A 22,303-nucleotide genomic window follows, 5' to 3' on the forward strand; every position below is an offset into this window, starting at 1 on the left:
GCTGGTGTGAAATAAGGTTCAGTAGTTCTTCCATGTTCATTATGCCATTTTCAACATCCATGGAGATGTTTCACTGGACGATGGTAACGGCCTTCATTTCACGTAGGTCCACGTCGCTCTTTTTGAGTAGCGCAGTATCAGCATGGGGAGCAACATAACCACTTCAAACCCAGCAATCAAATGTCATGGAGTGATGATAGGTGCGAGGTTGAACTTCAAGCAGCATTAAGGCAATCAATGTCAACCAGGATAATGCTGATCGACATTTTGCCCGAAGAGATGACGCACGCCTACGATGGGCCTGGTTCTGGACGGGTAATCGTAGGTGGCAAGAATGGTGGGAGTGGGCGGAAGAGGATCGATGGACCCACAAATCAGAACGCACGGTGAGATAAACTATGATTTCACGTTTCGCACAGTGCATGGCGGATACCGTAAATATCTATATAGATTTAAACAGGACCCCAACGTGTCCCAGCTGCGACTATATTCAGAACAACCCGGAGTCAAGAGGAACCAAAAAAGCCAATTTCTGACGAGGTGAGTCAATTCTGCGAAGTAATCCCGAAGTAAATGTCACCTGAGTTGCCTAATTAGGAATTCAGAACGACTCGTTATTCCGCCTTTGTAAAAGACTTGCTTAGGAAGCGGAAAAGTGTAACCTCATTCCAGACAAATAGAAGAATCCTTACATGCAGCCTGGAATGAAGGTGTTACATTGCTCCCGAAATTCTCTTTAAATGTAAATAATTTCCGAGAAAAAGTATTGTGTACTCGATTGAATATTTTATCCGCAATATCAGACTCCATTCCATCTCATCAATATGTATGTATTCGCATTCAGTCTGCAGACAGACTCCTGTGTGATTCCTAACCACTTCGGGTTGAATTCCGAGTCCTTCCAGGTGACAATAACTGCCCCCGTTCGATTCCTTTCTCACCCTCTCAGTGTACAGACGCGCCAGTAGTTATTATTTAAAAAGGATCCTTGTATGGTTTCATTTTCTTACGACCAATGGATATCCCGATATGACTGGATCCTTTAGCTTGGGTCGTTTTTATTGACAGTAAGCAATGAAGCAATACAATTGAATTGAATCAGGAGAGAGACGAAAATTCCACTTACATGGAATCCATTCCGCTCCAACATATTCCTTACAACTAGGTTAGCGTACGTACGAGTATATCCTGTGCTCGTTCCGATGCGAATGCGAAATGCTGGAATTCCTTGAGGAGGAATCTAGAGACCTTAAGCAGATGGAAAAAAGAAACGGAAATAAAAAAAAAAACATTTCCATCGAGGACAGGCAGGGAAGGAAACAAATGCAGACCTAAAAGATTATTTTGGGCATTCGGAAAAGTGTTTTTTTTTTATTCTGTATTCTCGCCGCCCAAGGAAAGCACTTGAAATCAATATCAATTTTCCTTGCATTATCAATCGATGGCTGGTGGAGTTTTTCATCCATGCAATGTTAGGAACTGATAAAATGAAAATAAATAGCAGATTATTACGATTTTTCCCTCTACATGCCTGCGATATTGCGAACGGGATCGGTTTCCTTTTCCAAGTGAATGTTTTAATACGAGGGGAAATTGGATGAGAAGGAATTTGAGATTTATTCTGATTGTTAAAGTATATATTTAGGAGATGGCTTCGTTTTAGGAAAACTTTAAAATGGGTTAAAAAAAGGAATCTTGCCGTTGGACAAGGGAAAACATGTTTTAGTTATTTATAATAGATTGGATTCGGTTAGGGTTGAAAAATATCCTTTGAATTTATGGTTCCAGAAAAATGGGCAAACTAATTAACTAATACTTTTGCGTTCTAGATTTACTTTGAACTTTTGATATTGCGCTGAAAATGGGTCAAGTGGTTCCCGGAAGGCGGTATACACTTTTGAAATAAAAAGTGTAGCCTCCAAAAGTTGACGATGTCATTCCGTCAGGATCAAACTGCACTTCAATATTTCTGACGCGCTATATGCAAGCGCTGGAACACTCTGTTGGAGTTCATCTCTTTCTCCATAGGAGGTCCTTGTGTTTGGTTTTGAACTTTCGACGTTTTGCATGTCTTTCAGTTTGAGAGTATGTCCCTGACTAGTAAATCCAATAGAATCACAGGCGCTGGCAATGGGGAGGGGGTGGAGGGGGGTGGTTTATCGCTCTCCCATCTGCACTTAAAGGATGATCGTGGGCACGTCTCCTCTGGGATTAAAAGCTGTCAAGTCTGTTGCTTCTGCAGCCCATCTATTGAAGTCTAGTTGTTTTGCTTGGTGAAATCCTCCCTATCCTCCTCCTCTCTATCTGCACGTATAGATGCAGGTAAGGAGGGTGATCTCCATAATTTCCGGGAGTACCAGTAAGGTGGAGCTACCTAAATCGGAGGAAAATCGATATTCATTCTTGGCGGCATCCCACCCATGCCAAGGGATAACAAAGGGTAGTATAGGTGGATTGGTACCCAGAATGGAGAATAAAACCTGGGAAATGCCTGCTGAACCAACACCAACAACTTTACTAGCAAACCCTACCTCCACCTCCACGTGGAGATCGCTGGGAGTTCTTTGTTAATGAAAAATTGTAGACGGACAAGAGGGGGAGTCTCGCACACCCAAAAACGGACAAAATGAATCAACTGGTCCTACAGGGTTGGCAGCCCGACACGGAAAACCCAAGCTACGAAGCGACAGAAGGAGCATCGAACAGGATGACCTTTACAACGACGAACCCAGCAACGACAACGGAATCACGATTTGTGCATTTTCTCAATATAAGGCAGATGTAACAGCGTAGCAAGAGATGCACTGGACAGACACCGGTTTGCTGGAGAAGAGCCACTACACCTTATATAAGTGGCCATTCAGTAAACCATGTGCTCGGAGTAGGTTTTTTGTCAGCCAAACAGTGAAAACTACAATTATCGGCTTTGAGGCAAATTTAGAAATATAAGCCACATTAATGATCACACTCCTACAGAGGAGACAGCAGAGCCGGAGAAGGATACCTTCTACGAGGCAGTAGAACGAACCCTCGAAGCCTGTCCCAGATATGATATCAAAATCATATTTGGGGATTTGAACACCCAAGTAGGGACGGAGCCCATATTCAGGCGATACATTGGCTCTTGTAGCTTGCATTAGGATACCAATGAAAACGGACTCAGGATTATTCAATTAGCAGTATCGCACGAAATGGTGGTTGGAAGTACCTAGTTTGCGAGGAAATCGGTCCACAAATATACGTGGGCCCCTCCAGATGGGACCACTTTCAGTCAAACTGACCACGTGCTGATTGAACGCCGCAACCTCTCAGCTTTGATGAATGTCAGAACATATAGGGGGCCAATATAGGCTCGAATCACTATCCCTTTGGCATAGTGCTCCGTCGAGCGGAGAAGCGACTACACACATAGAAAAAGGAAGCCTGGGAAAACCAACAGGTCTGTAAACTCGAAAAGTACAGGGTTCAATCGCTCCGGGCGAGAAAGTTTTAAGAACAAATCAGCAGCGTGAAGTTTAACACACCTCAATGCTTAGCCTGCCGAGACCAAAAGGAAAATCTGATTTCCAACGGAATGAGCATATAGGAGCGATACTTTGATGAACTACTGAACAACCAGACCATCGGCGAGTTGGCGGTCCCACCAACTGAAGACGATGGGAAAATGCGGCCACCACTAAGTATAAGAAACAGTATGTGCAATTCATCGGCTTCAAAATCATAAGTCGCCAGGAGCCGATGGAATTACAACCGAATTGGTTAAATACGGAGGCGACCAATTACACCAAATGGTTCGTCAACTGATGCTCAAGATGTGGGTCGCGGGGCCTTTTGCCCTCCTAACCGCTCTAGCGATTAGGGTAATGAAGCACAGAAGCGTGTTTTCTCCAATTCGGGGCGCAATTAGCGCTGGCGAGCGTCACGTCAGACCCCATTAAATTCAACTATACCTCATCGCCTACGTGCTGAGCGAGTACTGCTACGCCCAGCTGAAGGACCAGCCCATCAGACGTCTCTCGGTGAATGAGACAGCTAAGCTGACTCACTTGCTGACAAATTTAATGCGATGTCCGCACCCCCGGCAAACTGCCTCGGGAAGTGAAGCAACTGGGTAGAGACAAGATCGATGTGGAACTGTTAAAATCCTTCTGGCTTCAACGACTGTCAGGAGGCACGCAGATCATCCTAGTGTGTGCAGGCGCGGTTCTCTTGAGGTGTAAGCCGCGACTGCGGATTTGATCCACGGCGCTCCGTGGTCGCGGTGGTGTCTTATAGATAAGAGCCTTGGCTTGCCTAGGACGTTTCCATGGCGCTTCATTATGGCTGACATCAGTGTCTTCATATTAGGCTCAGAATTCCTGGGTCAAATACGCAGCGTAGGTCCCTGATAGACCTCGTAACCTCTTTTCGATCGGGAGGGAAAATTTCAAGCTGCTCGAACTACAATATTCTTTTCGTCATTTTTGAGGATATTGCCGATCCTGTCTCAGCCAGTTAAGCATAATGTTCAGCACCACATCAAAACTACTGGTTCTCCAATCTTCTCGAAGGTGCGTCTTCAACCACCCCAGAAGATCGCCGTGGCGCGGAAAACTTTAAACAACTTCTTAAGCAGGCTATATGCAAACCTTCCAACAGTAATTGGTCATTTCGATTCCATTTGGTCCCCAAGCCCAATGGCGAATGGCGACCTTGTAGATATTATAGACGTCTGAATCCTCAAATGATTCAAGACTGGTACCCCATTCCACTCATCCAAGGCTTTATGTATTATTTGGCAAACTGTCGTGTTTTCTCGACCTTGGATCTCGCCCAGGCCTACCATCAAATTCCTGCGGCTCCCGAAGATATTCCGAAGACAGCAATTTGCATACCTTTCAGGCTCTTCAACTTCACACGGATGACTTTTTTCCTGTGCAATGCATCGTGAACCTTCCAGAGATTCATCCATTCTCTACTACGAAACTTGGGATTTTCTGTTTCATCTACTTGGATGACGTTCTGGTCGCTTCATCCAAAGAATTTGAGTATTTGGCACATCTCGAGTGCATTTTCCAACACCTCCTTGAAAACGTCTCAAATTTGACAAACGCAAGTTTCTCCAGCAGCAAGTGAAGTTTCTAGGCCATTCTATCACCCCTAACGGCTTTCAATCCGACCCAATCCAAGTGCAAACGATCGCGAGCTTTCCGCTGCCAAAGACGGCCAAAGGCCTCACAAGGTCCTTGGATATGATAAACTTCTACCGTCTTTTCCTACCCAAAAATGCTTACCACCGAACATAACTCAATGCCTTCCTGCCTGGTCCTAAGACCAGGGATTTCCGAGTGCATTCAAGCGTTTGAAAACATCAAGCCTTCCGGCAAAAGTCTGCCAAAGGGTCTCCTCGCCAACTTCGGCACTTTGCTTACATCAGCGAGTTCACATTGAGTATTAATCATGGGTCCGATAAAGGTAACTTAGTCGCTGATACTTTGTCCCGAATCTCCGAGATCAACATCCCAGCCACAGTCGATTTTTCGGCAATTGCTATGGCTCAGAAGGGTGACGCAGTTCTTCACTACCTGCAATTGGAATCCAAATACAAGTTGAAGGAGTTCCCTATCTCGAGCTCACATTTCTCCATTTTTGAAAAGGGAACTAGGCCATATATTCCGACCCCTTTTCGTAAAGAAGTGTTCCACTCGGTTTACGATCTTGAGCATTCTGGCATTCGGAAAATGAATCGGTTAGTCTCCCGCAAGTGTTTCTGACTGTCGACGAACAGCAGGGCCAGAGAGTGCATTGCATGCTAAAGGTGTAAAGCCACTAGACATGCTAGGAAGGAAGTAAGTGTATTCCCTAGGTCGACAATGCACTTTCACACTATATACTTCGACATTGCAGGAATTTCGCGAAATTCACACGGCTGCAAGCATTACTTCACGATCATTGATCGGTTTACGTGATAGCTTGAGGTAATACCTCTGAAGGATATAACAGCACAATCATGTACTGAAGCCCTCTGCCCTCTGTTCCCGCCGTCATTATCAGGAAATGCAATTTGAATCTCCTCTCCTCTCGGAGCTAGTTTTTCGAACTGGGATGCAAACGCTAGTAGAAAACGAAATACAATCCTCAGTCCAATGGCATGCTAGAACATTGGCAGTGCACGTTGAAGGCTGCCATTATATCGCGGGTCGTCCTGGTCGCAGGTTCTGCCTTTCTTTCTGCTTGGCTTCAGTAAGGCGGTCTGCGAAGAGTTTGCTGCCAACCTTGCTGTGCTGGTGTATCAGCAAAAACATTGGACTCTCTGGCCACCTGGCCCTCGACAGGAAAGACGGTTCTGGAGAGACCGGATTGCTGCGTCTACTACGAGAGGCCATACCTAAATCAAAGCTACCTCCGCCATCTCGTCACACGCAGCCAGCGCCCCACACCCCTGGCGAAATTGAAGTTTGCAGCTCTGGTGAGCTACAGTCCCGATACGATGGCTCCTATAAGGTACTCGAACATAGGAGCACTCGTTCAGCCTGGACGTTGGTGGCAAGAGGATCTCTTTGGCTAAAGCCTTTCTTCCAGGCAGCGGACGAGAGCACCGCGTTCGTTTTGACGTCCTCTAGTCGATCGCAGCTGAGTAGCCTCGCCGCAGGTTTTCTTGCAGAAACCCCTAGATTTCAACTGGGGGCGGAGTGCTGTGGCGGAACGATACTGGGGGCAAAAATTGCTTCCGGGTCATTTCATTTCTGATAATATTGTTTCACAGTGCTTCCGCGAAAAAGTTCCCGCAAGTCTGAAATCGGCTACCGCGGTCAATACTGTCTGATTCCTTCTATCCGAGACAGTAAACTGGATTGCTATTGATGTTTTTCAAGGAAGTTTTGTCAGACCCCCGCCTAACACTCTTCCGGGAGAGCCAGGTAATGTTTATAATGGTAGTGTGGAAGACTTGACTTCACTCTCCTCCGTGTGGAAGTTCAAGAAAGATTTGATAGCACACCTGCAAGCGTTGAAATTCTATATAGTTGATGTTTCGTAGACGAATCCTAACCCATCCTAACTGTCCACCAAATTACTGTATCGCTCTATGATCCTTACTGCCATTTGACCACAAATTACGCTCATTCTGGTCCAAAACGGGTGATGGCTTTTCGTGAAATTTGAGGAAATGACCACATGGTTAGCAGTACATGGATAGGAACAACAAGGCGTATTGACGTTCCACATTGTGTGCTAAACCTCTCATCCACTGGTTCACTCGCTATACCAACTTACAAGGATCATAAATTGGTGTCCCTGGTAGAGGCAATAACCTACAAAAAACGATCCTCTCCTTTGCAAGCACTCTGATTTATAAACTCGTTTGCTATTATACACATACGCGTATGTAACTATCAAAAATTCAATCTACATAAAAGGGAGTAAATTCGTCTGTCAGTCAACTGACAGTACCTTTCCTACCTCAGCAAACCAAAACGTTGTGTGCGAAAACTAATTAAGATGAAAGTGAAATATTTACTCGTTCAAAGCAAATCATAAACATTCACTCGCTCGAAATTTCACAAACATCCTGAATTCAAATTTACATTTTCCCTCCACCGAAAATGCTATTTCAGTGGAAAGCAATAGAATCAAATTAAGCTCGACATTCACGAGGTCAACCGAAATGAGAAAAACTTCAATCTAAACTAACATAAAACTATCTATTGCTGAGAGCAAACGAGTCCTAGCTGCCGCTGCCAATCTAGTTCGCTCGTTGGTATCCGTTTTGTCTAAACAATTTTTCAATTTACTTGAAATGAAAAGCAAACTAAGAACTCGCCGTTCAGAGTCAACTGTCTCTTCTCAATTGGAATAAATTGCTCAACCGCGCTCCCAACCCTGCCCCCGGCCAACCAGCTAACCTTGTTTACCCTCGCAGGGTAACATTACTGAAATTTGCTAGTTGCGCAAGATATTGGGAGAACTAAAATGAAGTGTCTACTACCGGGAAGAGTATCCGCTTTTTTTTGCTTTTTGTGTCCTTTTCTTGTTATAAAAGGACTTTTTTTTCTTCGCAAATTTTCTAAAGGAAAATCACTAGATATCGAATTGGAGAAAACTATAGTGGCGGCGGTAAGGAAGCAGAAAACTCCTGGAGCTGGAGAATGCACGCTATGGCTGAAGGATATAGGAGTTTCGGGATAGAAGCTGGGTTCAGGACCGGAGGTAGATGGGTGAAACAAGATGGGACGAGGAATTAAATAAAGTGGCGAACTTTATGTTCTCAATTTTCCTGTGGTTGAATAACTAACCAATTTGTTAGGGCGAAGTAGGTATTAGTATCTTCTCGTGGTCAGAAGTAGCAGCTTTCGCAAGTTTTGGATGATTACTTTCCTGCTTATTCTGAGACTGGAAAGGAGATGTGAAGGAAGCTGATTGAAACTTTGAAGATGCGTGTAAACAATGGAAGCAATTTTCTTGTCCTTTTTTTTCAAAAAAAAAAATCGGGGTAGTTTCAATAGATCAGAACAGATTAGATGGAATTTCATGTTCCAGAGGAAAGTAAATTGGTTAATGTTGCGTTTACGGAGTTATATTAAATTAAAGTATCACGTCTACCCTACTCATTTACCAAATTTGAAAACCATGGAAGGGTCTCATATTATTGCTTTTTGGAATAGGCCATAACGGGGTACTTAATTCATATGGATGAGGATGATCCAGCCCTGAATGTCTATAAGGCGGATATCCGTGGTTAGGAGATAGTAAAATAGTTATGTAGAAGGGGGGGAGCAGAAAACAATTTGAGAAGTCGCCTTGACAGTCCTCATCGACTTTCAATTCCTTTGCCATTCTTTTGTAGTGTTTTTATTAATAAGAATATCAAGCGCCGCCTTAGCAATCTGCTGCAGGCAAATTTTACGCAGCGGCAGATTCTATTACAGCGATCTCCACAGCACCCCACCCTCAGCTCAGGGGGCTTTAGCGAAAGTCCGAGGCGTAACTCACTCAACTCGGCAAGTCAAACCGGATGGGCTGCTCGCGTTTTCCCCTGGGAGTATTTCTCTCCCGGAAAAAAGGATTTAGGCGGGATATTAAGACATATGTGAACAAGTCCCGCGGGGCTTGCAGCAAACTCTTCGCGCCGTCCGTAAGTAGGACGAGAGGCAGGACTTGCAATCAGGAAGGATCATCTTCCACCATCATAGTGGCCTTAACCGTCCCGTTGGACTGTGCCTGATAGACAGCTGTTCGGTGGAGTTTAAAGCGTAGGAGTTTACCTGACTCCGAGAAAAAGGAGGACTCAAACTGTATTTCCTGGTTCTGGAATCCACTCTCGGCAGAGAGCCTCGGCGCATGATAGTGCGGAAATGTCTTTTGGAAGAACCGCCTGCCATTGCCTGAATGTATGGCCTTGGTCCCTTTTCTAAGGTCTCGTAGTATAATGCGAAGGTCGAAAAGAAAATGAAGAACTTCCTGAAAGTGTATTTGGAGTTAATCTTCAGGCTGTGAAAAAATGAGCCGTCCTTCTCAGCCTCCACGATTGCCGGAAAAGCGATTGTGCTGCGGATTTTGACTTCCTCAATGCGTGACAAAGCGTCAGCAACTACGCTGTCTATTCCAAACACGTGTTGAATGTCAGAGGTGAACTGGCTTATGAAGTTGAGGTGGCTGAGTTAACGAGGAAACACTTCGTCGAATTTCTGCTTCAAGAAAAATATAGGAGGCTTGTGTCCCTTATGCACTGTGAAAGGCCTGCTTTCTAGGGAATAACAGAAGTATTTTATTGCAAGATGCGCTACTAATAACTCACGATCGTAGATACTGTAGTTCCGTTGGGAGTGGTTCAACTATTTTGAGAAGAAGCTCAACGGCTGCCAGATTTGGTGTAGAGCAGCACCTATAACAATATCTGAGGCGTCGACGAAAACGGCATCTTATTGAGGAAATGCCAGAAACGTGGCGTCGGCGAGCTATTGATTGGTTAACTCAAATTCCTGGATAGCGGCTGTGGACCACTTAATCAGTCGTCAGTGTCTTTGGTTTTCAGCCCGGACAGATAGTTGTTAAGGATCGATTGATGGTGGGCGGCCCTAAACAAGAAACGACGAAAGAAGTTTAACATACCCAATAACCTTCTCAGATCCTTAACAGTTTTGGGAACCGGAAAGTTCGGGTCTGGTTGGATGCCATCAGAGGAAATATTGTGGCCGGGAAATCTCGCCTACGGTTGGAGGAATTTGCACTTTTCAACGCTGAGAACAAGACCCTGTGCACCGACTCTGCGGGGCAAATAGAGCGAAAGGCAAGACCTACGACCAGGATGGCTCATTATGCGCATAATGGCTACCTTCAGGGTCCGACGCTAACATTCTAGCATCACTTTGAATTGCGGATGTCATATGGTTGTACCCTGGCGTTTGAATCCCAGGAGCTTTCCGAGCTCCGAGAAGGGAGTAGATTCGAATTGCACTCCCTCGTCTGCGATGATTGCGACGGAAACATCAATCCGCGGAATCTACTCGCGACAGAGGACCTTAGCACAGGAATGTGCTGTTATGTGCTGCAGAAGTATTGCCTCTGACCACCGCGTAAACCGTCCAATGAACGTGAAGCAATACTTGTAGCTGAGTGAATCTCGCAAAGGGCCTATAATGTTGAAATGTATAGTGTGGAAGCACTTTATCGATGTAGAGAATACACCTACTTCATTCCCAGCATGCCTTCCACTTTTGGCATTCAATCCATTTTCTGGCGCGAGAATTCACGTTCTTGTTCATGAACCGCCAGGGTGCGCAAAATCATGCAATGAGTGAAACACTTCTTTGCGAAATGTGACCGGAATATATGGCTTAGGTCCCTATTCGTAGATCTCGCAGTAGATACAGGAATTTGAGCCGAAGGAGGGGAACTTCCTGAACTTGTATTTGAAATCCGACTGCAGACTCTTCGGCGCATAGCGATTGCTGAAAAAGTGACTGCGGCTGGGATGTTGACCCCGAAGATCCTGGGCAAATCGTCAGTGACCAGGTAAAACTGTCTCCAAGGTAAAAACGGAAGTACTTGATGCTCTGACATGCAATTAGTAAGTCACAATTGTAGGCGCTGCAATTCCCTTGAGCCAAATTCAACGGTTTTGTGAAGAAACCCAATAGTTGGTGGCTTCGATTCACCATGATGTGACGGCTAGGGGTACATCCTATTGAGGAAATGGCAAAAGTGTACCGTCTACCAGCTATTGTTTGGTGGTGTCAAACGCTTGAACGATTTCTAGAGACCACTCTTAGGGCCAGACAACAAGCCGCTAACTAATATTTAGTGGTGAATGGCTTTGGGCAGGAAACGACGATAGACGTCTACATACCAGAGAACCCTCTCTTCGACGGTCTTTGGCAGCCGAAAGCATGCGGTCGCTTGCACTTTGTCTAGGTTGGGGCTGCGTACCGCCAAGGAAGATAGAATGGCCTAGAAATTTCACCTGGAGCAAGAGGAATTTGCATTCGTCAACGCTGAGAAAGAAGCATTGAAAAATGCACTCGAGATGTGCCAAATATCCAGCATCTAGGGAAGATGCAAGCAGAACGTCATCCAAGCAGATGAAACAGTGAATGAATCTTTGGAATGTTTGCGCCGCATTCTACGTGCAAGAGTTTCCTGCCCTATTCCGGGTAGTACTTTACAAGGTGGGAAGGAAAAAATTGAGGCTTAGGAATACTTGCTTCTGAGGGAAAAAGCGTGAAATCTTAAAATAGAAAGATTAGGTCTAGTGTAAGTGCAGCCTAGCCGGGAACAATGTTGAGAATCTATTGATTCTCTATCCGACATAGTGAGCCGGAATAGGCTATCTTCAACGGATTCAAGTTAATAGCGCCTGGGAAATGTAGAGGCCCACATTGGGCGCCATTTGTAATGACAAAAATGTGACTGCGATGGTCAAAAGACCATTATGAGTGGCCGGAGGCGACCTAGAGGGAAGAGCTATCCTAAATGACTAAATTGACCGTGAAGGACCGAAGTGTTCAAAGGACGCGATACTTGGAAGAATACTGCCGAATATTGGCATGCTGTATCAATGGAAAAAATGGTTCTAGCCGGAGTGGTACTATCCATTTACGCGTCGTCCGTGCTATACCATGCATGACATATCGAGGGTACGGGGTATGACTTCTAGAAACCAATTACCACATTACTTGTCACTGCCTAATAGAGTGAGGCAAAACGAACCAATCACCGGGTAAGGAGCATAAGTCCGGTGATGCTGGGATCAAAGGAAAGGCTTTCGTTTTCCTGAGAAATTGCAAAAATATAGAACGCGCTGGTGAAGTAAGGAGGAAGAAAGTTCAAAGGACGAGATGCACGGTTGTCTAAAGGTAAACCTATCCCGCAAAGTAATGCCTGGTCCCACGGGGCTAGGGCCGGATAGATCGACGCTAGTTTTTAGTGGATACGAGTCCCGAATGGAAGTGTCTTTCTAGGATCCTCTCCCCTCCGTGTATGCATAAAAAAAGACCCTTAATTGTCAGAGAAGCGGGTAAGAGATGGGAAAATAATGCACAGGTAACGACTACAATAAATATCAGGAAGCATAATCAACGAACTATTTGTGTGCAAGTGTCGTGTGCAAGCTTATTAGATCCGTCTATTTCGTCCACTGATTCGTTTACCTGCCGGATCAGTGGTCAAAGAACCCGAAGAACCGTCAAACGGAGCGAATCTCGAGTTACTGAGTGCAAGAGGGAGGTTAATTCTTCTTCACCGTAGACCATCACAAACGGTATCTTCGCATTCAAGGCATTTGGAAATAAAGGATCATTTAACTATTTTGCACTAGACACATTCAATCCAGAACGCTTTATGAAAAAGAATCTTATCTTTTTCTCCACTTACACCTCATTACCTCAACATTTTGCTAGATTTCACGAGTTACCCCATAAAATCTCAACGAGCTGCCATTACAGGACCCATAGAAATGTTTATTTGATAACACGCAGCTCATCCAGGGGCGAAGGACTCCCGTAATCAATATAAGTTTAAGTTTGCACCTACTTCACTACTCCTAATTAATGTCCTCCCCACCACTCGGATTACCCATCACGTAAACCCATTAAAAACGAAACTACTTTCAATACACACTAGTTAGTGCTGAGCATTATCTTCACTCGGCGCACAGGTGAAAATACAGGCAATAAGACATAGTTTTACTGCACTACGGAGGAGGACGTGCAAGTACCGGCGTTTCACTTTCCAGCTGGTTGGTCGGACAGGAGGAGCTCAAACCGTAAAACTTAACGCCTGATTACTTAGGAAGTGTAATGTAATTTCCTTCAATACGACTCTCGGCCATTCCGCCGGAAAGGAAATATACGAGCGTTCATCTGCAGCGTGTTCTCCATCGGCATTGTAATAAACTAGCTTTGGGGGAAGGACATGGGCTGCGGGCTTATCCCTTTTGCCGTAGTGGCCATGGTGGTAATAAACTTGTCCGATTTTATGCGGTACGTGCGCTCGGGAATAACTCCTTGAAATTTTCTTTATAATGCATGACACTCATGTAGAGGGAGGTGTATTTCTTTGGATGTAAGATGGGGGTGAGAAGGATATGGTTGGGGTTGGTTCAGTTTTGAAAGGATATGACGGTTGGCAATCCACGTTTAAGGTGGAGGATGGCGATTTCGCATTTATTGTTTGATTGAATTTTTAGTCTCAAATGAAGTTGAATTTTAGACACGTTCGCAGTTTATACTTACTTAGGAACTTACTGTTACGAGCTCGAGGGAGTACCTTTGAATGTTCTAGAGCGGTAAACTGTATTTGAGACATATTGTCCTTGTACAGTGGATGGTGCGACATTTGAACTGGTTAATAGATGATCCCGGGTTTCTAGTGAGAATCTTGGTTGTGTTATGTATGCTTGTTTTATCGTTGTGCTTGTCACACCGCTGTAGGCTTATTACCTACAAACCACTTAGCAGCAGAGGTCCTGCCAAACTGAATGCAGGTGCAGTGAATATACATAATGAATCAGGAAGCACAATAGCAATGGTCGCATAAGAATAGTCGAACCATCGAGGTAGGTAGGTTTGGTGAACATCTTAAGGGGTTGAGGAAACAACAATACAAGACTATAGCAAAGAACAGATGGGATACCAAATTTGAAATATCTAACGTTAAGTTAAGCGAAGGAGCAGTATGTAAAATTCCTCCCGTCAAGGAGGTCCAAAAAGAAAATCAAGTCAAAGGTTGAACTTGATAATAGAGGACGCTTTCCTTCAATCGTGACGAAATAGTTATCATGAGTTAAGCAAATCATCGCCACCGGTAGAAAGCCGATTCAAAGAATCTGAATTATTACAACTTAATCCAACCACAAAATGGCAAATAAAAGTCCATCCTCAAAGGGAGAAAACTGAAGATGAAGAGACCAATGAAAAACCAAGTACCTGTAGTTGCGAAAGCTTTGCGTATTCTAAAATTTCTTCCATTCTTAAAAAGTCGGAAGGCTCCTGGACGGGATCTTGTTGTGAAACCTTGGAGCTGCTGATTCAGACGCACTTCCCGCACTTTGCTTGGAGAGTTTTCGGCCACCCCAGCTTGTTAATTATCGTGGATAAGATCGGCAGGACTTTAAACAACTTCTTCGCATATAAATCCCCGGGACCAGATGGCATAATGCCAGTTATGCTATAGAAGCAGCAGGAAAGGGTTGTGCCACGGCTTCTTGAGATTTACCGCAGCTATATCTCTTTAGAATATGTACCACAGTCCTAGAGACGCACACGAGTGGCTTTTAGATCGAAAGCCGGCAGGCGCGGCCATGAGCCCATGAGGGACTTTCGGCCAATTACCCTCCGCTCTTTTGTGTTGAAGACCCTAGAGCGCGTTCTGGACATCCACTTAAGGGCGATTATGGAGAGAACACCTTCTTCTAAGTCCCAGCATGCATATCTAAAAGTCATATCCACAGAAACCACTCTCCACGAAGCAATTGGCACGGTTGAGCAGTATGCTCTAACTGCCTTCTTGGATATAGGGGGTGCATACATCAAGGAAGCCTTGACCAGTACTGAATGGGAGCCGGATCTTACGCGTTGAATTATATAGATGCTAAGTACCAGGATAATCCAGTCGGATCTGGAAGGCAACCACTTTACCGGAGCTGTGAACAGAGTACGCCCCAGGGTTACGCCATCTCTCCGGTTCTGTAGTTAATAGTGATGGACGAAATTTTACAAATATTGGCAGCAGCAGGGCGAAAGTAGTGGCGTATGTGGACGACTTGGTGATATTAGTGCCAGGGATGGTTTCGTCCATTATGAGGGACATCATGAAAGGAACATTACGAAAAGTGAGCCTGTGGTACAAAAGTACAATAGAACGAACTCTAATAGGATTCAAAGAACCGCGTGTGCAGGTGCTACTGGGGCTCTGCAGTCCTATCCGGCGGATGCTCTCAATATACTCCTGCATCTCCTTTCCCTTGACCTCCAAGTTAAATACGTTGTAGCGTGCAGTGCCATCAGGATATGCGAGTTCAGATGCTGGACAGCGAATCCCTATGGCCACATTAACATCCTAGAAGAAGTACCTCAGAAAATCTGGAAATTTCCCACGGACTATGCCACATGCAAGCCGAAGTTCACGAGAAACTTTCCAACCAGGGCAAAGCGGAAGACCGGCGGTGTGTTGCGAGGCGATAACACAGTGGATCAAAGATGATCTTTGGAATGGGCACGGGCGTTTTGTCGAATACACACAATGTATCCGAGTCGTATGGTCTCCCAGGTTTCGCCAGTGTATTCCAAGCGGGGGTACTGGCGTTACTGGAAGTCTGTCGATGGCTATAGCATAATCCGAGTCCCAAGCATAACATACCCATTGCCGAAGCTGGGGAGAAAGGTGGGAAATCCGCAGGCATTTCCTCTGCGATTGCCCAGCTCTAGCTAGAGTCAGCTGCGGACAATGGGTAAACTATTGTCTTGGTGCTTCAGAGAGCGGAAGACCTGCTTTCCTTCATAAATGCTACGTGCAGGCTCTGAAGATCAGAACCGGCTGGACTCTGCCTTCCTGCTGTCATAACAGCAGTCACGGCTTTAGGAATGTGTGGCATCCAAACCTCGCAATTGGGCTCCTCGGAGCGGCCACTTATACCTACCTACCTACCTAACCAAATTCTACGAAATCAAATGAACGTGAACTATAAAAAGTTCGATCACAATCTAAAATCCTAACTTACGTAATCCTTCGTCATCTCTCCGATACTCAATCCAGTTACCTAGCATTACGTGATGCTAACTATTCCACCTCAGATTCCAACCTCAGAACTTATCAGATATAAAATTAGTGCCATTACATTAACCCAATCTTACGTGCTCTACTATAAATTTCCAATTTTCCCGGATTATCTCATATGAGTCCTGCCCAGATGCCACCATCAAATCTCTCGCCACAGCTCTTTCAACTTATCGCAAGTGAAGGGATAACTTCAGCATGCCAGCTGGCCGCATGCTGTTCATGAAGTTTCAGTTTCCAACGGAGAGTTATCAATTATAGTTTCCGATAACAAATTAATTTATCGAAGTCCGCCGCACTTCTTACGCTCAATGTCGATACACACTCACCACCCTCACGATCCGGAAGAGGGAAACTGCTTCCGTCAGGATATTCCTGGATAGGACATAAAGTTTTGCCGACACGTAACTGACCGCAAATAAATTGCACTTTGGATCATCGAGGGGATGGATTCGATTGGAAAATGTGGAATGGATTAATCGTTCGTGTAATTGGCGCGTACACACTATTAAGTATGTTTACGGAGCGTAGCAAGTTCACTGCGGATTTCGATAAATACGATGATTCCCTTGAATTACTGCAGTTTTACTGCTGAGAATGTTCGCGATGGGGGTAATTCATATTGTTTGCGGAGCTTTCGGTTTCATAGACTCTGAAGTAATTTATTGGAAGTCCCGTGGATGAACTCCCCATTGGCAAGGGGTGAGTGGAATTGATGTAAGGAATGATTATATGGCATGAAGCCAAAATGAGTTTCGCAAATTGAATAAGAGTTTTTAAATATTAGCCTCTTGAGATACTTATAAATATCGTTCAGTAAATACAGAATATCTGGAAATAGTTCCGGTTGGTAACCAATTTGCAGGTGAAGTTTCCATTGGGGTTAGCTTAAAGGGAAGAATTTACAGCTCCGTAGAGGTCTTCCCTCTGTCAATTACGGTATTTCTCCTTGAAGCTCGTTGTTTGATTAATACTACTACCACCAAATGATCTCCGCAGTGACATGTTATGTCATAGAATATTGTCTTTTGTTTCGGTTCATAATGTCCCCCTTATGAGGACAGGGTCACAATACTAGTCAAGGAAGTGCATTGAGCTCTTAAGACCATGGTTCCAGCCGACACTCATGCCAGTGAACGCGAGATCTATTGAATACCTGTACCGTCTTGAGGTACCGGCAGGCGAGGGTAAAACAGCGGAGATTTGCTGACGAGGACTCAGCAGGAAGAATTTCGCGGGATGGTAACCAAGCGGATCAAGCAGCGTCGAAAAAGAAGAAAATTTAGCAACAACAATCAAAGTTGAATAATGATGGTTTGAAAGCGACAACAGTGCACCACTGTAGCAAAGTCGAAGTCTACTGCGACGTCAACATCAGCGTCAAAGAAAAAGAGAAGGGCAACCCAGGGTCAGAGGCTATTTTCATTAAGCCGATCGAAGGGAGATCTTTCGTGGAAATTCTTCAAGAAGTCCGCAACAACGCCAAACCAGAAGTCACAGACAGTCGAAGAGCATTCTGGCACGACAGCTGAGATATGGGATCTAGATTGTCTCACTATTACCGAAAAGGTGGAGGAAACAATATAAAAGGATGACCCAGATCAGGACAACCTTAAGGTGGGAGTTACATCTGTCAACTCTAGAGGACAAAATTGGCCATTGCCACTGTCCCTAAGAAGACAGTAAACCAAATTTTCCATTGCGTGAAAATAAAGATCGAGTGGATTATTTGCAGAATAAGGTGAAGGGGAGTTTCAACCCGTTGCTTTAAATCTTGAGTATATCGGTATATAGCATTGGCTTGCAAGGGGAAGAACCCGGGCACAAAGGGAAAGGTTATGATTCGGCAAAGTCCTTCGGTTCTGGGCATTGCCAGGTCTTCAAAAAACATTTACAGAAAGCAAAAAATCAAGCGCCATAATCCACGTCCTACAAGCAAACGTGTATAGAAGTGTCTCACGGTATTATGGGACAGATGGTGCAAGAAAGAAGAGCTGACTTGTTGCTTCTCAGCGAACAGTACCACCATCGTGCTGATTTATTTGGCGCTGTTGCCATCTGGGTGAGAGATACGATTAACTTGTTTCTGCGGGACCATGGTTTTGTCCCACGTTTGGGTTCGTTGTGCGGAAGTGACGTCTTTCAGTATTCCCCTCACACCGAATGTATGGAGGACGACATTGGAAAGACAGAAGAGACAATTCTTGTCGAAGGAGACTTGAATGCCAGAGCCCTCGAATGGGGCATACCTGAATCAAATTCTCGAGGTACACAGACTTTGGAGATGGCCGCCACGACAGGATTTTTGTCTCTAAATACCGGTAGCACTCCGACATTCTGATTCCCTGTTTGCGAGGCCACCATCCCTGACGTAACTTTTACTACGGAGTCTTTAGTGTCGGAGGTCAAACGACGAAAAGTAATGGAAGTTTCGTGAAATATTAGTGATTATCAGTACATCTCCATCGAAATGACAAACGGCTCTTCCCAATGTTCTTCCACCTACCGGATGCAACATCCGGAAAATTGACCTACAAAATTTGTCGAAGTTATCTCAAGACACGCCTTTCTGCGATGTGGTGCCACATGCTTGAGGCGCTGGAGAATCGTTTCCATATTCCATATTGCGGATGTTGAGGGACTATTTAAAGGTCCGTGCCCTACGCGGGAAGGACAGCGCCCAATGAAGGTGTAATCGGAGGCAGCTTAAGGATTTATCATTTGTCCGGACTTTTGGAACACCTTATACAATAGTCTTCAACAACTGAAGATGCCTGATGAATCGCATCTGGTCGGATACGAGGACGATGTTACGGCACTGGTTAACGCACGCACAGTTGAGTAAGCTCAATGCATATTGGGAATGGTGATCCGGCGAGTAAGTAGATGGTTTACGAGCATGGATTCTCCCTAGCTCTGTACTGACCCACAGTCCTCCCAAATCAAGTTGGTGAAACCATGGTCTTATCGAAACGGACGGTGAAATACCTCCGCATCATGATGGACACGACGATGAGCTTCTTTGAGCAGATTCCCAACAGCGCAGATAAGGCTGCGGCTAGAATATTTGCGATTTTTCGGCTGGTGTCCAACGTCAGAGAACCCTTATTTAGCAGGTGATTCAGTCAGTCCTCCTTTAGTGGCGGCGATAGCGGGACTTATTTCGACCGCATGCTGCTTAGCGAAGGCTTATATACCTCAGAAAAGGCGAGAGAAATAAGGAAGCCATCGTTTATGAAGAGAGAACCTGTTCTCTCTGCACACGGGAGCAATCAAACAGAATAGAGAGGTTAGATAGACCGGGGTACTCATAAAAGATGTCCAGCCATGGTTCAATCAGAAGTACAGCTAGGGTGACTATTACCTAACCCAGCTGCTCAGCGGACACGGGCATTTTCAATCTTACCTGCGCATAATTGGGAAATGAAGACCCCCGACTGCATTTATTGCAAGAATGTAGTGAATGATGCCTGCCACACTTCTTTGTATCTGCAGATTATTGGCGCGCCATCGCCATCACCTTGCGATGGAAGGGTGTCTTGCGTCCCCGGACAAAATAATTAAGGTCATGCTGCAGAGCGAAGACACGTGGAGCCAGGTGGTACGTTATACTCAAGGCATTCTTAAGGTAAAAAATAGGGAGATAGATAGGAAAGATGCCAGGGTAGCTGGGGCTCCCTGAATACAAGGCAGTTTGCGCTTATGCTGAATGGGATTGGCCTCAGGTAAATCATCACATGGTTCCGGCGAGTCCTAGATGCTCTAGGGGGTGTTTCAACTAGTAGTCTGTCTGAGACAAAAGTTCGGCACTGTGTGCGTAAATGCATTTCACCTCCCTAACCCAAAAAAGGGGTTGAAGAGCGAATTCCATAAACGCGTATAAACTAACCAAGTAAAATTCTAATGAAAGGCGGAAATGAAAACATACTAAATAGAAGTTCATGTTTGGAAAATAACCGCTTTGAAAAAGCACTACCCTCAAACGTCTTCCGCCCTGGATTACTGCTTTCACCAAACTTCTATTTTAAGATTAGTCGACCGCAAAGTCTTTTGAGAGCGTAGGAGACTTTTAATTTATTACAACCTTTACCAGAGGATCACATGTATGGTAGGCAATTGAAAATCAGCTTCTAGGAATTTAGCGAACTTCCAAAAGAAGAATACTCAGAGCGTTGAGCAAGCAAGAAAGATTTCCTCCAGATGGATTTCCATATATTCAACAAACTTTCCAAGCCAAATAAATTCATTCACCTCTAACCTCTGAACGATGCCCCTAGCCAGTATCCGTAATGAACGAAATGAAAAATACAAATATCAAATATGTATGAGCAGCGAACTTGGTGTTTCGCGGAAAACGGAAACTTTCCTAACTTGTTTTTCCTGAATTTCAATGTGCAAAAAGCGAAAAATAAAACCAATTGAAAGCCTCCTTTGACAAAACAAACGAACTCCACCAAGTTCATTGGCAGAACGTCCTCTTTACCGTCTTTTCCCCGAATTCAATTAGGCAAGGAAATTAATTTTTTTATTTGATTTCAGAAAATTCTCACTCTTTTGGTGATTTATTATTATTAATGAAGGGTGGAAGTACGGCCATATGACTGGTGTTTCGGCAGCAGACGGTGTGCAAATTCAAAGTCAAAAGTCCTCGTCCTGCGAGGAGAACTTTCATCGAGGAATCATATTTGATTGAGGAGATACAAACAAAAGTATTCGGAGAAAGTTGCTTTGTTGGGAGAGTGTGGGGAGGGCGATCGTATATTTCTCATGTTTATTTTTAGGGATAATGTGTTAATAATGGGGGAAGTTCCCGCTAATATACCCTTGTAGAGAATTGTTGAACAATCCGTAAACATTTGTGGAAAGTCGAGATATGAATTAATAACAGTTATCAGGTCTCGGTCCTTCTCTTGCTCTGGGGCACTGGGTTGGAACCGATAAGGATGTTTATTGATTTGGCTTTTGCCATCCAGGTCTCACCCTAAAAACCTTGTTAGCTGTCATGTACGTCAACTTTTTTCCTTTAATTTTCTATATTGACGACATTTTCTTATTATATTTGCAGATAACTTGCAGCGGAGACAATGAACAGCATGAGTACATGGAATTTTTACTACAAATGGCGATGTTGTGATATCAATTCGGACATTCCTCATAATCTTATATCAACTACTGTAGATAATCATTGAGGTAAGAGGCTTATTTATATATTTATATATTTAAAGATTTATAGTTTGGGAATGTCACGGGGTACATATACCCCATTGTGCACCTAAAATAATTTTGTTATAATTTTTCCCTGGGAATCAATCACTTTTTGTCGCTGGTCGTCAAGTTTCTTGTGCCGATGGGGACAATTTTTGGTTGCTGTTAATGATTTCATGACCAGAGAATCTGTTCTGTTCTTGTGACGGGCAACAATTTCCAATATCTCTCCCGACTCCACAATGTTAACTTTACTTCAAAATATTTACCCAGAACCCTCAATCTTCAAATCACCAACGACCCTAAATCCTATTTAATAATTGAAGAATTCTACACCTTTCCAAACAGAAATGATCATTCGCACTTTTATATTTTAGCACTGAAATGTTGTGCACATTTTCTTGCTAGTGCACAATTAAATGCTCTTTCCTTAGCGGAGCGGCTCAGGCAATGCAGAATTATGAATATATGGACCTTTATGAAATTGCCTGGTGTGCAGTGTAATATGTGCATCTAATCAACGTGAATAGAAATTTTACCAAAGAAATAGAATATTCCGTTTTTGGGAGTTGTGCTGGAAATTGGAGGCAATTTAGTTGAAAGTAAGAGCCTTAGTACATTATGAAATAAAAAAATTTTCCCAAAAATTCTTTGCATTTGATAGCTCTGGTTGAATTTCTGTGGGGTTCACGATTTGTTTAGCTCATTAGTAAAAAAAGGAAAAAGATTGGATCCAAGTTTAGAAAGTCCCCTAGCAGAGAGTGAGGGAAGTCTCGAGGTAAACCGTTAGTTTTCCTCGTGTGGAATTCTGAGTTACACCCACCGGCAAAACACTTCGCACACTTCT

The 22,303-nt window shown here is 44.3% G+C and overlaps 1 protein-coding gene across 4 annotated transcripts in view; it reads left to right on the plus strand.

Annotated features, from left to right (window-relative positions):
* LOC119659922 (dipeptidase 1) overlaps window positions 1-22,303 on the plus strand; it is a 394,749-nt gene that overhangs the window by 253,544 nt on the left and 118,902 nt on the right. For all 4 annotated transcript variants that reach the window (XM_038068255.1, XM_038068254.1, XM_038068256.1 and 1 more), the window contains one exon: window positions 21,317-21,441. The gene's annotated coding sequence lies outside the window, so the exon portion shown is untranslated. The remainder of the gene's footprint in view (window positions 1-21,316; window positions 21,442-22,303) is intronic.

This window comes from Hermetia illucens, chromosome 6 (assembly GCF_905115235.1).
Source record: "Hermetia illucens chromosome 6, iHerIll2.2.curated.20191125, whole genome shotgun sequence".
Taxonomy (NCBI): Eukaryota; Metazoa; Arthropoda; class Insecta; order Diptera; family Stratiomyidae; genus Hermetia; species Hermetia illucens.